Source organism: Globicephala melas, chromosome X (assembly GCF_963455315.2).
Source record: "Globicephala melas chromosome X, mGloMel1.2, whole genome shotgun sequence".
Classification (NCBI taxonomy): Eukaryota; Metazoa; Chordata; class Mammalia; order Artiodactyla; family Delphinidae; genus Globicephala; species Globicephala melas.
In genome coordinates, this window is record NC_083335.1 from 56,607,414 (window position 1) to 56,625,507 (window position 18,094).

The 18,094-nt window shown below is 37.8% G+C and overlaps 1 protein-coding gene across 1 annotated transcript in view; it reads right to left on the reverse strand.

The window, feature by feature from the left end:
* Positions 1-18,094, reverse strand: part of APOOL (apolipoprotein O like) — a 125,441-nt gene that overhangs the window by 90,189 nt on the left and 17,158 nt on the right. The gene's annotated exons all lie outside the window — the stretch shown is intronic.

An 18,094-nucleotide genomic window follows, 5' to 3' on the forward strand; every position in this document is an offset into this window, starting at 1 on the left:
ATGTAAGATGTAAGGTTTAAAATATGAAGTAATCATATCACCTTTATCCATTCTTTAGATTTTCATTTGGCCTACAGATCATTACCACTCTCCTGAAGTGTTAAAACTTAGAGATGGGGATAATAATTAGTATATCCAAGATAACCTCTCTGAAAGGGAACGCTTGTACACTGTTGGTAGAAATGTAGAGTGGTGCAGCCACTGTGGAAATCAGTACGGAGGCTTCTCAAAAAAACTAAAAACAGAAGTACCATATGACCCAACAATTCCACTCCTGGGTATATATCTGAAAAAGATAAAAACACTAATTTGAAATTTTACATGCACCCCAATGTTCATACAGCATCATTATTTACAATTGCCAAGATATGGGAGCAACCTAAGTGTCCATCAACAGATAGATCGATAAAGATGTATGTATACACACACACACACACACACACACACACACACAGACACACACACAATGGAATATTACTCAGCCATAAAAAAGAATGAAAATTTGCCATTTGCAGCAACATAGACTTGGAGGACATTATGCTAAGTGAAATAAGGCAGAGAGAGAAAGACAAATATCACTTACATGTGGAATCTAAAAAATATAACAAACTAGTGAATATAACAAAAAAGCAGCAGACTCACGGATATAGAGAACAAACCAGTGGTTACCAGTGGGGAGAGGGAGGGAAAGTGACTGTACAGGGGTAGGGGATTAAGAGGTACAAACTACTGCATATAAAATAAGCTACAAGGATATACTGTACAACACAGGGAATATAGCATTTTATAACTATAAATGGGACATGACCTTCAAAAGTTGTGAAACACTATACTGTTCACCTGTAATTTATATAATATTATACATCAACTATACTTCAATAAAAAATAAAAGAGGAGGGGGATGAGAGGAAGATGGTGGAAGAATAAGACGCGGAGATTATCTTCCTCCCCACAGATACACCAGAAATACATCTACACGAGGAACAATTCCTACAGAACACCTACTGAACACTGGCAGAAGACCTCAAAACTCCCAAAAGGCAAGAAACTCCCCACATACCTGGGTAGGGAAAAAGCAAAAAGAATAAACAGAGACAAAAGGATAGGGACGGGACCTGCACCAGTGGGAAGGAGTTGTGAAGAGGAAAGGTTTCCACACACTGGGAAGCCCCTTCGCAGGCGGAGACTGCGGGTGGCGGAGAAGAAAGCTTTGGAGCCGTGTAGTAGAGCACAGCAACAGGGGTGCGGAGGGCAAAGCGGTGAGATTCCTGCACAGAGGATCAGGCTGGTGAGTGCCAAGAGGCTGGTCTGCTTACCCGATGGGGTGGGGTGGGCTTGGAGCTGAGGCTTGGGGGGTTTCGGTCGGAGTGCAGGGAGAGGACTGGGGTTGGTGGCGAGAACACAGCCTGCAGGGGGTTAGTGCACCACGGCTAGCCGGGAGGGAGTCCAGGGAAATGTCTGGACCTGCCGAAGAGGCAAGAGATTTTTTTCTTCCCTCTTTGTTTCCTGGTGCGCGAGCAGAGGGTAATATTAAGAGCACTGCTTAAAGGAGCTCCAGAGACGGGCGCGAGGCGCGGCTAAAGGCGCAGACCTCACAGACGGGCATGAGACGCTAAGGCTGCTGTTGCCGCCACCAAGAAGCCTGTGTGCGAGCACAGGTCACTATTCACACCAACCTTCCGGGGAGCCTGTGCAGCCCACCACTGCCAGGGTCCCGGGATCCAGGGACAACTTCCCTGGGAGAACGCACGGTGTGCCTCACTCAGGCTGGTACAACGTCACGCTGGCCTCTTCCACTGCAGGCTCGCCCTGCACTCCGTGCCCCTCCCCCCCCCCACTCCCCGGCCTGAGTGAGCCAGAGTCCCCGAAGCAGCTGCTCCTTTAACCCCTTCCTGTCTGAGCTAAGAAAAGATGCCCTCTGGCGACCTACACGCAGAGGCAGGGCCAAATCCAAAGCTGAGCCCCTGGGAGCTGTGAGAACAAAGAAGAGAAAGAGAAATCTCTCCCAGCAGCCTCAGAAGCAGCGGATTAAAGGTCCACAATCAACTTGATGTACCCTGCATCTGTGGAATACATGAATAGACAACAAATCATCCCAAATTGAGGAGGTGGACTTTGAGAGCAAGATTTATGATTTTTTCCCCTTTTCCTCTTTTTGTGAGTGTGTATGTGTATGCTTCTGTGTGAGATTGTTTCTGTATAGCTTTGCTTCCACCATCTGTCCTAGGGTTCTATCTGTCCGTCTTTTTTTTCTTAATAATTATTTTTTATTTTAATCACTTCATTATATTTTATCTTACTTTATTTTACTTTATCTTCTTTCTTTCTTTCTTTTTTTCCTTCCTTCCCTCCTTCCTTCCGTCCTCCCTCCCTCCCTCCTTTCTTTCTTTCTTTCCTTCTTTCCTTCTTTCTTTATTTCTTTCATTCTTTCTACTTCTACTAATTTTTTCTTTCTACTTTTTTCTCCCTTTTATTCTGAGCCGTGTGGATGAAAGGCTCATGGTCCTGCAGCCAGGATTCAGTGCTGTGCCTCTGAGGTGGGAGAGGCAACTTCAGGACACTGGTCCACAAGAGCCCTCCCAGCTCCACATAGTATCAAACAGCGAAAATCTCCCAGAGATCTCCATCTCAACACCAGCACCCAGCTTCACTCAACAACGAGCAAGCTACAGTGCTGGACACCCTATGCCAAACAACTAGCAAGACAGGAACACAAGCCCACCCACTAGCAGAGAGTCTGCCTAAAATCATAATAAGTCCACAGACACCCCAAAACACACCACAAGACGTGGACATGCCCACCAGAAAGACAAGATCCAGCCTCATCCACCAGAACACAGGCACAAGTCCCCTCCACCAGGAAACCTAAACAACGTACTGAAGCAACATTAGCCACTGGGGACAGACACCAAAAACAGCGGGAACTACGAACCTGCAGCCTGCAAAAAGGAGACCCCAAACACAGTAAGATAAGCAAAATGAGAAGAGAGATAAACACACAGCAGATGAAGGAGCAAGATAAAAACCCAGCAGACCTAACAAATGAAGAGGAAATAGGCAGTCTACCTGAAAAAGAATTCAGAATAATGATAGTAAAGATGATCCAAAATCTTGGAAATACAATAGACAAAATGCAAGAAACATTTAACAAGGACCTAGAAGAACTAAAGATGAAACAAGCAATGATGAACAGCACAATAAATGAAATTAAAAATATTCTAGAAGGGATCAATAGCACAATAATTGAGGCAGAAGAACGGATAGTGACCTGGAAGATAAAATAGTGGAAATAACTACTGCAGAGCAGAATAAAGAAAACAAAAGGAAAAGAACTGAGGACAGTCTCAGAGACCTCTGGGACAACATTAAACACACGAATATTCGAATTAATGGGGTTCCAGAAGAAGAGAAAAAGAAAGTGACTGAGAAAAGATTTGAAGACATTATACTTGAAAACTTCCCTAATATGGGAAAGGAAATAGTTAATCAAGTCCAGGAAGCACAGAGAGCCCCATACAGGATTAATCCAAGGAGAAATACGCCAAGACACATATTAGTAAAACTGTCAAAAATTAAATACAAAGAAAACATATTACAAGCAGCAAGGGAAACAAAAACAAATAACACACAAAGGAATCCTCATAAGGTTAACAGCTCATTTTTCAGCAGAAACTCTGCAAGCCAGAAGGGACTGGCAGGACATATTTAGAGTGATGAAGGAGAAAAACCTACAACCAAGATTACACTACCCAGCAAGGATCTCATTCAGATTTGATGGAGAAATGAAAAGCTTTACAGACAAGGAAAAGCTGAGAGAGTTCAGAAACACCAAACCACCTTTACAAGAAATGCTAAAGGAACTGCTCTAGGCAAGAAACACAAGAGAAGGAAAAGACCTACAATAACGAACCCAAAACAATTAAGAAAACAGGAATAGGAACATACATATCGATAATTACCTTAAATGTAAATGGACTAAATGCTCCCACCAAAAGACACAGATTGGCTGAATGGATACAAAAAAAAGACCCATATATATGCAGTCTACAAGAGACCCACTTCAGTCCTAGAGATACATGCAGACTGAAAGTGAGGGGATGGAAAAAGATATTCCATGCAAATGGAAACCAAAAGAAAGCTGGAGGAGCAATTCTCATATCAGACAAAATAAACTTTAAAATGAAAACTATTAGAAGAGACAAAGAGGCACACTACATAATGATCAAGGGATTGATCCAAGAAGAAGATATAACAATTGTAAACACTTATGCACCCAACATACCAGCACCTCAATACATAAGGCAAATACTAACAGCCATAAAAGGGGAAATCAAGAGTAACAGAGTCATAGTAGGAGACTTTAACACCTCACTTTCACCCATGGACAGATCATCCAAAATGAAAATAAATAAGGAAACACAAGCTTTAAATGATACATTAAAAAAGATGGACTTAATTCATATTTATAGGACATTCCTTCCAAAAACAAGAGAATACACATTCTCCTAAAGTGCTCATGGAACATTCTCCAGGATAGATCATATCTTGGGTCACAAATCAAGCCTTGGTAAATTTAAGAAAACAGAAATTGTATCAAGTATCTTTTCCGAACACAACGCTATGAGACTAGATATCAATTACAGGAAAAGATCTGTAAAAAATACAAACAGATGGAGGCTAAACAATACACTACTTAATAACGAAATGATCACTGAAGAAATCAAAGAGGAAATCAAAAAGTACCTAGATACAAATGACAATGGAGACAGGATGACCCAAAACCTATGGGATGCAGCAAAAGCAGTTCTAAGAGGGAAGTTTATATCAATAAAATCCTACATTAAGAAACAGGAAACATCTCGAATAAACAACCTAACCTTGCACCTAAAGCTATTAGAGAAAGAAGAAAAAAACCCCAAAGTTAGCAGAGGGAAAGAAATCATAAAGATCAGATCAGAAATAAATGAAAAAGAAATGAAGGAAATGACAGCAAAGATCAATAAAACTAAAAGCTGGTTCTCTGAGAAGATAAAAAAAGGGACAAACCATTAGCCAGACACATCAAGAAAAAAAGGGAGAAGACTCAAATCAATAGAATTAGAAATGAAAAAGAAGTAACAACTGACACTGCAGAAATAAAAAAGATCATGAGAGATTACTACAAGCAACTCTATGCCAATAAAATGGACAACCTGGAAGAAATTCTTAGAAATGCACAACCTGCCAAGACTGAATCAGGAAGATATAGAAAATATGAACAGACCAATCATAAGCACTGAAATTGAAACTGTGATTAAAAATCTTCCAACAAACAAAAGCCCAGGACCAGATGGATTCACAGACTAATTCTATGAAACATTCAGAGAACAGCTAACACCTATCCTTCTCAAACTCTTCCAAAATATAAGAGAGGGAGGAACACTCCCAAACTCATTCTACGAGGCCACCATCACCCTGATACCAAAACCAGACAAGGATGTAACAAAGAAAGAAAACTACAGGCCAATAACACTGATGAACATAGATGCAAAAATCCTCAACAAAATACTAGCAAACAGAATCCAACAGCACATTAAACGGATCATACACCGTGAACAAGTGGGATTTATTCCAGGATTGCAAGAATTCTTCAATATACGCAAATCAATCAACCTGATATACCATATTAATAAATTGAAGGAAAATAACCATATGATCATCTCAATAGGTGCAGAGAAAACTTTCGACAAAATCCAACACCCATTTATGATAAAAACCCTGCAGAAAGTAGGCATAGAGGGAACATTCCCGAACATAATAAAGGCCATACATGACAAACCCACAGCCAACATCATCCTCAATGGTGAAAAACTGAAAGCATTTCCACTAAGATCAGGAACAAGACAAGGTTGACCACTCTCACCACTCTTATTCAACATAGCTTTGGAAGTTTTAGCCACAGCAATCAGAGAAAAAAGGAAAGAAAAGGAATCCAAATCGGAAAAGAAGTAAAGCTGTCACTGTTTGCAGATGACATGATACTATACATAGAGAATCCTAAAGATGCTACCAGAAAACTAGTAGAGCTAATCAATGAAATTGGTAAAGTAGCAGGGTACAAAATTAATGCACAGAAATCTCTGGCATTCCTATACACTAATGATGAAAACTCTGAAAGTGAAATCAAGAAAACACTCCCATTTACCATTGCAACAAAAAGAATAAAATATCTAGGAATAAACCTACCTAAGGAGACAAAAGACCTGTATGCAGAAAATTATAAGACACTGATGAAAGGAATTAAAAATGATATAAATAGATGGAGAGATATACCATGTTCTTGGGTTTGAAGAATCAACATTGTGAAAATGACTCTACTACCCAAAGCAATCTACAGATTCAATGCAATCCCTATCAAACTACCACTGGAATTTTTCACAGAACTAGAAGAAAAAATTTCACAATTTGTATGGAAACACAAAGACCCAGAACAGCCAAAGCAATCTTGAGAATGAAAAACGGAGCTGGAGGAATCAGGCTCTCTGACTTCATACTATACTACAAAGCTACAGTAATCAAGACAGTACGGTACTGGCACAAAAACAGAAAGACAGATCAATGGAACAGGATAGACAGCCTAGTGATAAACCCACACACATATGGTCACCTTATCTTTGATAAAGGAGGCAGGAATGTACAGGGGAGAAAGGACAGCCTCTTCAATAAGTGGTGCTGGGAAAACTGGAGAGATACATGTAAAAGCATGATATTAGATCACTCCCTAACACCATACACAAAAATAAGCTCAAAATGGATTAAAGACTTAAATGTAAGGCCAGAAACTATGAAGCTCTTAGAGAAAAACATAGGCAGAACACTCCATGACATAAATCACAGCAAGATCCTTTTTGACCCACCTCCTAGAGAAATGGAAATAAAAACAAAAATAAACAAATGGGACCTAATGAAACTTAAAACTTCTGCACAGCAAAGGAAACCATAAACAAGACCAAAAGACAACCCTCAGAATGGGAGAAAATATTTGCAAATGAAGAAACTGACAAAGGATTAATCTCCAAAATTTACAAGCAGCTCATGCAGCTCAATAACAAAAAAGCAAACAACCCAATCCAAAAATGGGCAGAAGACCTAAATAGACATTTCTCCAAGGAAGATATACAGACTGCCAACAAACAGCTGAAAGAATGCTCAATGTCACTAATGATTAGAGAAATGCAAATCAAAACTACAATGAGATATCATCTCACACCAGTCAGAATGGCCAACATCAAAAAATCTACAAAAAATAAATGCTGCAGAGGGTGTGGCGAAAAGAGAACACTCTTGCACTGTTGGTGGGAATGTAAATTGATACAGCCACTGTGGACAACAGTACGGAGGTTCTTTAAAACACTACAAATAGAACTACCATATGACACAGCAATCCCCCTACTGGGCATATACCCTGATAAAACCATAAGTCAAAAAGAGTCATGTACCAAAATGTTCATTGCAGGTCTGTTTACAATAGCCCAGAGATGGAGACAACCTAAGTGTCCATCATCGGATGAATGGATAAAGAAGATGTGGCACATATATTCAATGGAATATTACTCAGCCATAAAAAGAAATGAAATTGAGCTATTTGTAATGAGGTGGATAGACCTAGAGTCTGTCATACAGAGTGAAGTAAGTCAGAAACGGACAGAAAAATACCGTATGCTAACACGTATATATGGAATTTAAGAAAAAAAAATGTCAAGAACATAGGGGTAAGACAGGAATAAAGACACAGACCTACTAGAGAATGGAGTTGAGGATATGGGGAGGGGGAAGGGTAAGCTGTGACAAAGCAAGAGAGAGGCATGGACATATATACACTACCAAACGTAAGGTAGATAGCTAGTGGGAAGCAGCCGCATAGCACAGGGAGATCAGCTCGGTGCTTTGTGCTTGCCTGGCGGGGTGGGATAGGGAGGGTGGGAGTGAGAGAGATGCAACAGGGCAGAGATATGGGAACATATGTACATATATAACTGATTCATTTTGTTGTAAAGCAGAATCTAACACACCATTTTAGAGCAATTGTACTCCAATAAAGATGTTAAAAAAATACACAAGGTCATGAGAGATTACCAGAAGCAACTCTAGGCCAATAAAATGGACAACTTAGTAGAAATGCACAAATTCTTAAAAATGCACAACGTGCCAAGACTGAATCAGGAAGAAATACAAAATATGAACAGACCAATCACAAGCATTGAAATTGAAACTGTGATTAAAAATCTTCCAACAAACAAAAGCCCAGGACCAGATGGCTTCACAGGCGAATTCTAAAAAACATTTAGAGAAGAGCTAACACCTATCCTTTTCAAACCCTTCCAAAATATAGCAGAGGCAGGAACACTCCGAAATTCATTCTACGAGGCTAACATCACCCTGATACCAAAACCAGACAAGGATGTCACAAAGAAAGAAAACTACAGGCAAATATCACTGATGAACATAGATGCAAAAATCCTCAACAAAATACTAGCAAACAGAATCCAACAGCACATTAAAAGGATCATACACCATGATCAAATGGGGTTTATTCCAGGAATGCAAGGATTTTGCAATATATGCAAATAAATCAACGTGATACACCACATTAACAAATTGAAGGAGAAAAACCATATGATCATCTCAATAGATGCAGAGAAAACTTTCGACAAAATTCAACACCCATTTATGATAAAAACCCTGCAGAAAGTAGGCAAAGAGGGAACGTTCCTCAACACAATAAAGGCCATATATGACAAGCCCACAGCCAACATCATCCTCAATGGTGAAAAACTGAAAGCATTTCCACTAAGATCAGGAACAAGACAAGGTTTCCCACTCTCACCACTCTTCCTCAACACAGTTTTGGAAGTTTTAGCCACAGCAATCAGAGAAGAAAAGGAAATAAAAGGAATCCAAATCGGAAAAGAAGTAAAGCTGTCACTGTTTGCAGATTACATGATACTATACATAGAGAATCCTAAACATGCTACCAGAAAACTAGTAGAGCTAATCAATGAATTTGGTAAAGTAGCAGGATACAAAATTAATGCACAAAAATCTCTGGCATTCCTATACAGTAATGAAGAAAAATCTGAAAGTGAAATCAAGAAGACACTCCCATTTACCATTGCAACAAAAAGAATAAAATATCTAGGAATAAAACTACCTAAGGAGACAAAAGACCTGTATGCAGAAAATTATAAGACACTGATGAAAAAAATTAAAAATGATATAAATAGATGGAGAGATATACCATGTTCTTGGATTGGAAGAATCAACATTGTGAAAATGACTCTACTGCCCAAAGCAATCTACAGATTCAACGCAATCCCTATCAAACTACCACTGGAATTTTTCACAGAACTAGAAGAAAAAATTTCACAATTTGTATGGAAACACAAAAGACCCAGAATACGCAAAGCAATCTTCAGAATGAAAAATGGAGCAGGAGGAATCAGGCTCCCTGACTTCAGACTATACTACAAAGCTACAGTAATCAAGACAGTACAGTACTGGCACAAAAACAGAAAGATAGATCAATGGAACAGGATAGAAAGCCCAGGGATAAACCCACGCACATATGGTCACCTTATCTTTGATAAAGGACGCAGGAATGTACAGTGGAGAAAGGACAGCCTCTCAATAAGTGGTGCTGGCAAAACTAGACAGGTACATGTAAAAGTATGAGATTAGATCACTCCCTAACACCATACACAGAAATAAGTTCAAAATGGATTAAAGACCTTAATGTAAGGCCAGAAACTATCAAGCTCTTAGAGGAAAGCATAGGCAGAACACTCCATGACATAAATCACAGCAAGATCCTTTTTGACCCACCTCCTAGAGAAATGGAAATAAAACAAAAATAAACAAATAGGACCTAATGAAACTTAGAAGGTTTTGCACAGCAAAGGAGACCATAAACAAGACCAAAAGACAACCCTCAGAATGGGAGAAAATATTTGCAAATGAAGCAACTGACAAAGGATTAATTTCCAAAATTTACAAGCAGCTCATGCAGCTCAATAACAAAAAAGCAAACAACCCAATCCAAAAATGGGCAGAAGACCTAAATAGACATTTCTCCAAAGAAGATATACAGACTGCCAACAAACACATGAAAGAATTCTCAACATCATTAATCATTAGAGAAATGCAAATCAAAACTACAATGAGATATCATCTCACAGCAGTCAGAATGGCCATCATCAAAAAATCTAGAAACAATAAATGCTGGAGAGGGTGTGGAGAAAAGGGAACACTCTTGCACTGCTGGTGGGAATGTGAATTGGTACAGCCACTATGGAGAACAGTATGGAGGTTCCTTAAAAAACTACAAATAGAACTACCATATGACCCAGCAATCCCACTACTGGGCATATACCCTGAGAAAACCATAATTCAAAAAGAGTCATGTACCAAAATGTTCATTGCAGCTCTATTTACAATAGCCCAGAGATAGAAACTACATAAGTGTCCATCATCGGATGAATGGATAAAGAAGATGTGGCACATATATACAATGGAATATTACTCAGCCATAAAAAGCAATAAAATTGAGCTATTTGTAATGAGGTGGATAGATCTAGAGTCTGTCATACAGAGTGAAGTAAGTAAGAAGAGAAAGACAAATACCGTATGCTAACACATATATATGGAATTTAAGAAAAATAAAATGTCATGAAGAACCTAGTGGTAAGACAGGAATAAAGACACAGACCTACTAGAGAATGGAGTTGAGGATATGGGGAGGGGGAAGGGTAAGCTGTGACAAAGTGAGAGAGAGGCATGGACATACATACACTACCAAACTTAAGGTAGATAGCTAGTGGGACGCAGCCACATAGCACAGGGAGATCAGCTCGGTGCTTTGTGACCAACTGGAGGGGTGGGATAGAGAGGGTGGGAGGGAGGGAGACGCAAGAGGGAAGAGATATGGGAACATATGTATATGTATAACTGATTCACTTTGTTATAAAGCAGAAACTAACACACCATTGTAAAGCAATTATACTCCAATAAAGATGTAAAAATAAATAAATAAATAAAATAAAAGAGGATAACCTCTTTGTTTATACATTATTATATATTATTCCATAGGTTTAATCTTGGAATAAGCCAGATTTATGCCTCAAACAGGTCTCTCATCTGAAATTTGTTATGGTATGAAACACCAAGCTTATGAAATACGAACATGGTGTAATTTATTAATGGTCATGAAAAGTCTACAAATAAACCCAAAATCTATTAGAGAAACATTTGTTCGCTTATTTGACATAAAAACTGTCAAATCATGAAAGTTCTTATTTTTCCCTTAGCCGTGAACTGACATTTTTGCTAAAAACAAAACCAAAATGGTACCACCTGGGCAAAATTATGAAACCTGTTACTTGTACTATAAACACAAGGCTTCTTTCTATGATAGTTATCCACTATCACCCAGTGTTTTTCTAAAATAATATTTATAAAATATTTGAATAGCAGTTTTATTACTTCTAGTCTAACAACACTATGGGGACACATGATGATCAAATGCAATCCCAAACTGAAATAACGGGGTGCTCGGGAGACATTCTGCAAGAAAAGATATTTTTTTTCCCAATGACATCAAACTTACCTAATGTTAAGATGTAAAAATATACGTGGTACTATGGACTGAATGTTTATAGTATCCCCCCAGTTTCCTATGTTGATGTACTAACCCCTATTGTGGTGGTATTAGGAGGTGGGGCTTTTGCGAAGTGATTAAGTTCAGAAGATGTCACAAGGGTGGAGCCCCCCCATAATGAGATTAGTGTCTTTATACGAAAAGGAAGAGACATGCGAACTCTCCCCACCTCCCCTGCAGCATGCACAAAGAAGATGTCATGAGAGCACGCAGCTTGATGGTGGCAGTATGCAACCCAGGAAGAGAGCCCTCATCAACAACCAAATCTGCTGGCACCATGATCTTGGACTTCCCAGCCTCCAGAACTGTGAGAAATAAATACCTGTTGTTTAAACCAGCCAGTCTGGGGTATTTTGTTATAGCAGCTGGAGCTGACTAAGAAAAATGGTGTGACTCCAAAGTAAGATTAATTTTCCCGCAGCTTTTAGAAATCTGTCTCTTTCATAAACCATGCTTATTATTAGGTACAGTATGACCTTTGCTACCTAAAACTTTTAGGTACCTAGAGGAGTTCTAAAACGCGGGTAGGGGGGAAAGAAACAAGACCTCATGTTGTAGAATCTCTTGTGGCTAAGAAGCTGTCCCTGAACATCCAGTAACCGACAAAAGGGAAAAGAACCAAAGAGCTGAGTATTACAGGCAAGCGTATTCCAATTGGCTAGTTGTGTTTATAAAAGGCTAGATTTATTATACAAAAGCCAAAAAGTGGAAAAAGTAACAAGAAATGTAAGAGATAAGAAAGAATAAAAGCAGAATAAAAGATAGTAGCAGAGGCACACACCATGGCTGGGAAAGAAAGAGAATCAGCAATGAAGTTAAAAATGCAACAGCTCTACAACCTGGTAGTGGTACCTGTTCTATGCCTTAATATAATGTCCCTGAAAATATAAAGGATCCCTGAAGACAGGGTGTTCTGTGTTTATGGAGCACTTACTATGTGCCAGGTGCTTTACATCCACTGAGTTTTTTAATCTTTACAAAAATTCAATATTGGGGATTTAGGATGGTTTTGGCTAAAGTTTTCGAATCCCCAACTTAAACAGGCTTCAACAATGACAAACATTATTCTCTCATGTGATAGGAAGTCTAGAAGTAGACAGAACTTTAGGATTGATTTGGTGACTTATCAAAAACCCAGGTTCTTCCATCTCTCTGCTCTGTTGCCTATATTTAAAATGCCATTTGAAATGGTGCATAGGATCTGGTCTTTTCTTGGAAATTAAATATCAAGGAATACTAAGAGGAAGTAGTGACCTATAGCGCATCTGTAAAAGTGAAATTATCTGAAGATAAATGTGATGACAAAATAATACTTCTGCTCTAATACATTAGTAACAGGAAAGGGATAAATAATGTTTTCTGAATGCCTACTACTATGCATCAGAAAGTATCTTATGTTAATGGTGCAGGAAACATACAGAATATTTTCAATGGGGCAGACAAGGAAAAGGACACAAGTAACAGCAGTGACCTTTGGAGGGCAGAAAAACCCTTGGAAAAAGGCTGCCTTCAGTTTATTGAGCATGTGACACTGCCCACAAAGCTAAGAAGTTGCATATATTTTATTTCAAAAAAAGAAAATGACACCAGAAATGTTTTCAAGATAGCGTATCCTAAGGCTATTTCTGCGTTCAATACCATTCACTATCTATATAGCATCTTCATTAAGAATAACAGCTATAGCATATTAAAATCGGCAAAGTTAAACAATGAAGATACCGAATGATGATGAATAGGTTTAAGATGGATGGGAAGTACATGGTACACTTGAGCTCTAATCTTCATCAAAATTAAAGTTCTGGCACTTAAAAGGCCAATCTTAAATTAGACAGAATAAATAACTGCCCACCTCAGTGTGGCTTGGATAGGTATGGTTTTTACTGTATTATTAAATTATAGAACATTAATTAATGTTAAAGCATTTCAAGCACCTAGTACTTTAATTATGATGTATGAAAGAACAAAATTATTTTGGAATTTATGAACACTCAATAATTGTGATGTAATTGTTACTGAGTAACACTTGAAAGTGTCAAAAGTTTACCTTAGATACATAAAAATGTAAGTAGAAAATTAAAAATAAAAACAGGGAATGTAGCAGTTACGTAAACATTTTTTTAAAAATCCTCCAGAAATAGTAACACAGATTGGCATAATTCAACTTTAGTAAGTTTATGGTAATCAGGGTCAGACAAATACTAACTTATTGTCAAAATCAGTAACTAAATTTTAAAAAACACCTAACAGCTCCCTTTCACAATACATATTTACAAACGTGTGCTATCTATAGCAAAGAAATTAGGCTATATCTACCTTGTAGTGATGTGAGAAAGGAATATTGAGAGCATTCTATTTACTTGAGAAGATAGTAATACTCCAGTAAGAGATGATTTTCAAGATGTTGTCCATTTAGAATTCAGTTGCTGCTAAATTTCAAAATAGGATTAAGTAAACTATACAGGAAATGAAATGAATCTTTCTAAAATACGGCTTTATTCTCCTGGTTCAACAAACAAATAAACCATCTTAGTTTAACCTTCTCTATATACCCTCTGGGGTTAGCAGATATTTGGTGTTGTGCAAAACGTCCAAAAGACATGCCAAAAGGTCCTTGATATTTGGTCCTGTCCAAAACCATTTGGCACAAACCAAACATGTTCATGGACGTTTTAGATAGGACCAAATTTCAAGGACTTTTTGGTGTCGTCCAAATGTCTTATAAACCAAATGCCTTATGAACCAATGTCCTGTTAGGCTCTCTGGCTCTAGCCAAATTAATCTTCCTAGGCTGAAACATGTCAAGTACATTCCTTCCTCAGTGCCTTCACTCACTTCATTTTCCCTGCTAGAATGTCTTCACCTCTCCTGCACCTAACAGTGCCTGGCACGTAGCAGGTACTCAACAACTATTTGTTGAATGAATACACTGCCTAAACTCTGTCCTTCCTTGAAGGTTTAGCTCAAGTCCTACTAGATCACTCATAGTCATCTCTCTGAGTTCATAAAGTTCTTATTTGTATGAAACACTAATCTGGAATTAAACAAACATAATGTTACATTATTATTTACCCGTTGAAATATATATAGCCTATTCTTCTACTAAAATGCAGGTTCCTTGTGAGTAGTCTTATGCCTCTTTGTATTCAAAGGGCTTTGCAGGACTAAGGATCTCAAAAAAAGTAATAAAATCATTCACAGGTTTAAATAAGGCAGTGTACATAGGTAATCTAGCAAGTTTTTCTATGTAACATTTACTGACTACCTATGTGCCAAGTATTTGTGAAGGCAAATGATAACTAAAAGTCCTAAAGCTGATCTGAAATTGTAAGACTGATTTAATGATCTTAATTTTTTGAGAATCCAATGAAAACTATGAATTATGGTCCCCCAAAATGTAGTTATTCTCAAAATTTTGCATATGCTTGCAGGCTCCACCATACTCTCTGAAGCATTTGGGGACCCAATTAAATCCAGGCCCACCACAACTAAAATTTATCACAAATGCATCCTATCCTGATACAAGTATAAATGCAATAGAGAATATTTCTCTTCTTACAAAAAATTCTCACAAGAATGTTCTAAGAATCAAATACTATAATACATGAAAATTTTATAAACTGTTTAGTGCTAGATAAATGGAAGGTAGTATTCTTATAACACATTTCTTGACTAAATTTCAAACTTCTGAAGACTATAGCTAAGTGGACAACAGAGCAAGCCTGATTATTTCTTACTAGAAACAATATTCTACTTTCAATGTGCCATGACAAAACTTCTTGGCCAAATTAATGTGGTGATTATTATACTAAATCAAATAAATACCTTAAAATATAATACTTTCTATCTAAATTGATGCATTTTTAGCTAGAATGGTCAATAATACCTTGCTTAAAGAATCCCGTAGGAAAAATTATTCCTTTATACCATAATTGCTTAAATATAGTTTTAAAAAGGCTTCATTTTTTGGAGGTCAAAAGATTCAGAAATGGGGGGAGTTGGAAAGGTATGAAAAGAAGTATTCCTTTCAGTGTGGGGCTGGTGCCTGAGGAGCTGTTCACAACGAAAATCTCATCACCACAGGGCTGTTTATGATTTGAGACCACGAGACTTGGGTAGGGAAGAGAGGAAAGTTACAGTCTTCCATCCCTGGTAGAAGAAAAAGTAGCTTACCCATCTCCAATCATCTCCAATTGCTCCCACTTTTTGCTCTTTCTTGTCCTCACCTCTTTCCCCCACCCTTTTTTTTTTCAGCGACTATTTGTTCCAATTATTTTTCAATCCTTATTTTACCTCCATTTCCTACTTTTCTTTCTTTCTCCCTTTCCTTTGCTTAGCAGATCTGAAGGGCTAAGAGCTTGCCTTATCGGCAGGGGAGAGAAGACTGTGACTTACTGGGTGATTTCCTTTGTCCACCGAGCTAAAGTACAAATACTCCAGAGGAAACCAAACACAGGGGCATAACTATACAACTGATAAAGTTTAGCCTCTTCTGAAATATTAGGTAGGAGATGGGAAGAACAAAAATTGGCCTGAAAGATCAAGTACTGCTCCTGAGTAAACTAATGATTATTGAAACCAACATAAAATGGTAAAAGAGAGACTGGTTTCAAAATATAGTGCTGAGTTTCAGGCATACTACCTTCTTTGTACTAGAGTTTTAGTCTCAGAATGCAAAGGGACCTTAAAGGTCTTCTGGTCCAACCATTCCTCTGATGATAGAATCCCTTCTGTAACACACTATTAAGTGACCCTAAAGTTTATGTATGACCCCCTTTAGTAATGGGAAACTCCACTAATAGATCATTCCATCTTTTTACAGCTCTTTAAGAAAGTTCCTCCATAGACTGAACTGAAACACATATCCATATAATTTTCACGGCTCCTAGTTCCACTCCTTTGGGTCACGCAGCACAGGTCCAGCCACTCTTGCCAATGAAAGCATATTTTAATTCCCCATTATTAACTTCTGGAATGCACTCCTGTGTCTCCTTGTACTACTTCCAAGGGTAATAAATTTCTGACAATGGCAAGTGCTACTGAACTCATCTTCTGTTTTAACAGAGATATTACCATATCTTTTTTCTGAGTAAAACTGAAACAAGAAAAAGGTGCTAATGCTTCATTTTGTAGCTATCGTGTAACAGCTAATATTTCTCGACAGTAACATAAAACTCTTACACAAGGATGCCCTGTTTTAAAGTAATCACCAGTGAGTCACTAACAAGTCTGTATATATCATGGTGCTTATTTTCTTCAGAAAATGAGTGGGTGAATCATCTTTAAGAGAATAAACTATCATTAATCTACTGAGAACAGAGTCTATCAGCTACAGCATTATTTATTACACTGGTACATGAAAAGCAGATACCTTGCTGAAATAGGGAATTTGAAAACTCTGCCTGTATTTTTTCATAAAACTCTTGAAAAAGATAGTGGTACTGAAGAACAAATAATCAAACTATGAAAACGTATCTGTACAATTTGGGCCTTCCATGTCAGCATTTCAAACAGTCTATTTCAAAGGACTGAAATACTGAGATCAAAAATAAAGAACTTGTGAAAAAGCTATAGGGGTAAAACAGCCACAAACTATAAAGCCTTTAGCATCTCAATCCTTAAAGGTTTGAGACTCCAGTATGCCTTAATTTACACTCTTATCAGTTAGGCTTTTATAGATGATCAATGAAAATCTCATTCCCACTCTACTAGAATTTTACCAATGGAATCCTTAAATCTGGGTTATTCTTAAAAGAAACTTAAGTCATGTTTCACAGGATAGTTTTTTAGTAAACAATCTCTGCAACAATCTCTGCATTCAAATTACACATAAATGGTATGGTAACCAAATAAACACATTATATTTTATACTTTTAAAAATGATTTCTGTTATTAAAAACATCATGAATAACCATCAAGGGTCTGAAAGAAATCAAAATAAGTCTAAGAAGAAACAAGGCTGTAAATATATACTCATTTTAATAAAAATTGATAATATAACACAACAAATTCCTATTCTACTTGCTTGAGACTAGTGATGTTCACTGCCATGAGAAACAGGTTATCAGCCCACTGGCATGAAGGAGGTGTGATTTAAATTGGGAACTGAAGGTCAAAAGAAATGTAGCATTATACTAGGTGCTGGGAATATAAAGATCCTTTTAAATACTGATAAAAACAGCAGCTAGAAATTACTGGACATTTGCTATAGCCTGGGCATAGCATTGTGCACAGCATAGATTATCTTTTAATATTTCCTAGTATAAAATGCTACAGAATAAGGTTTAGACAGGTTAAGTGATTTGACCAAAGTCATACAGCAGGTAGAGCAGGGAAACTCTCACACGAGCCCAAGGAGACTTGCATATGATTGCTCATAACAGTCTTATTTGTAACAGAAAAATG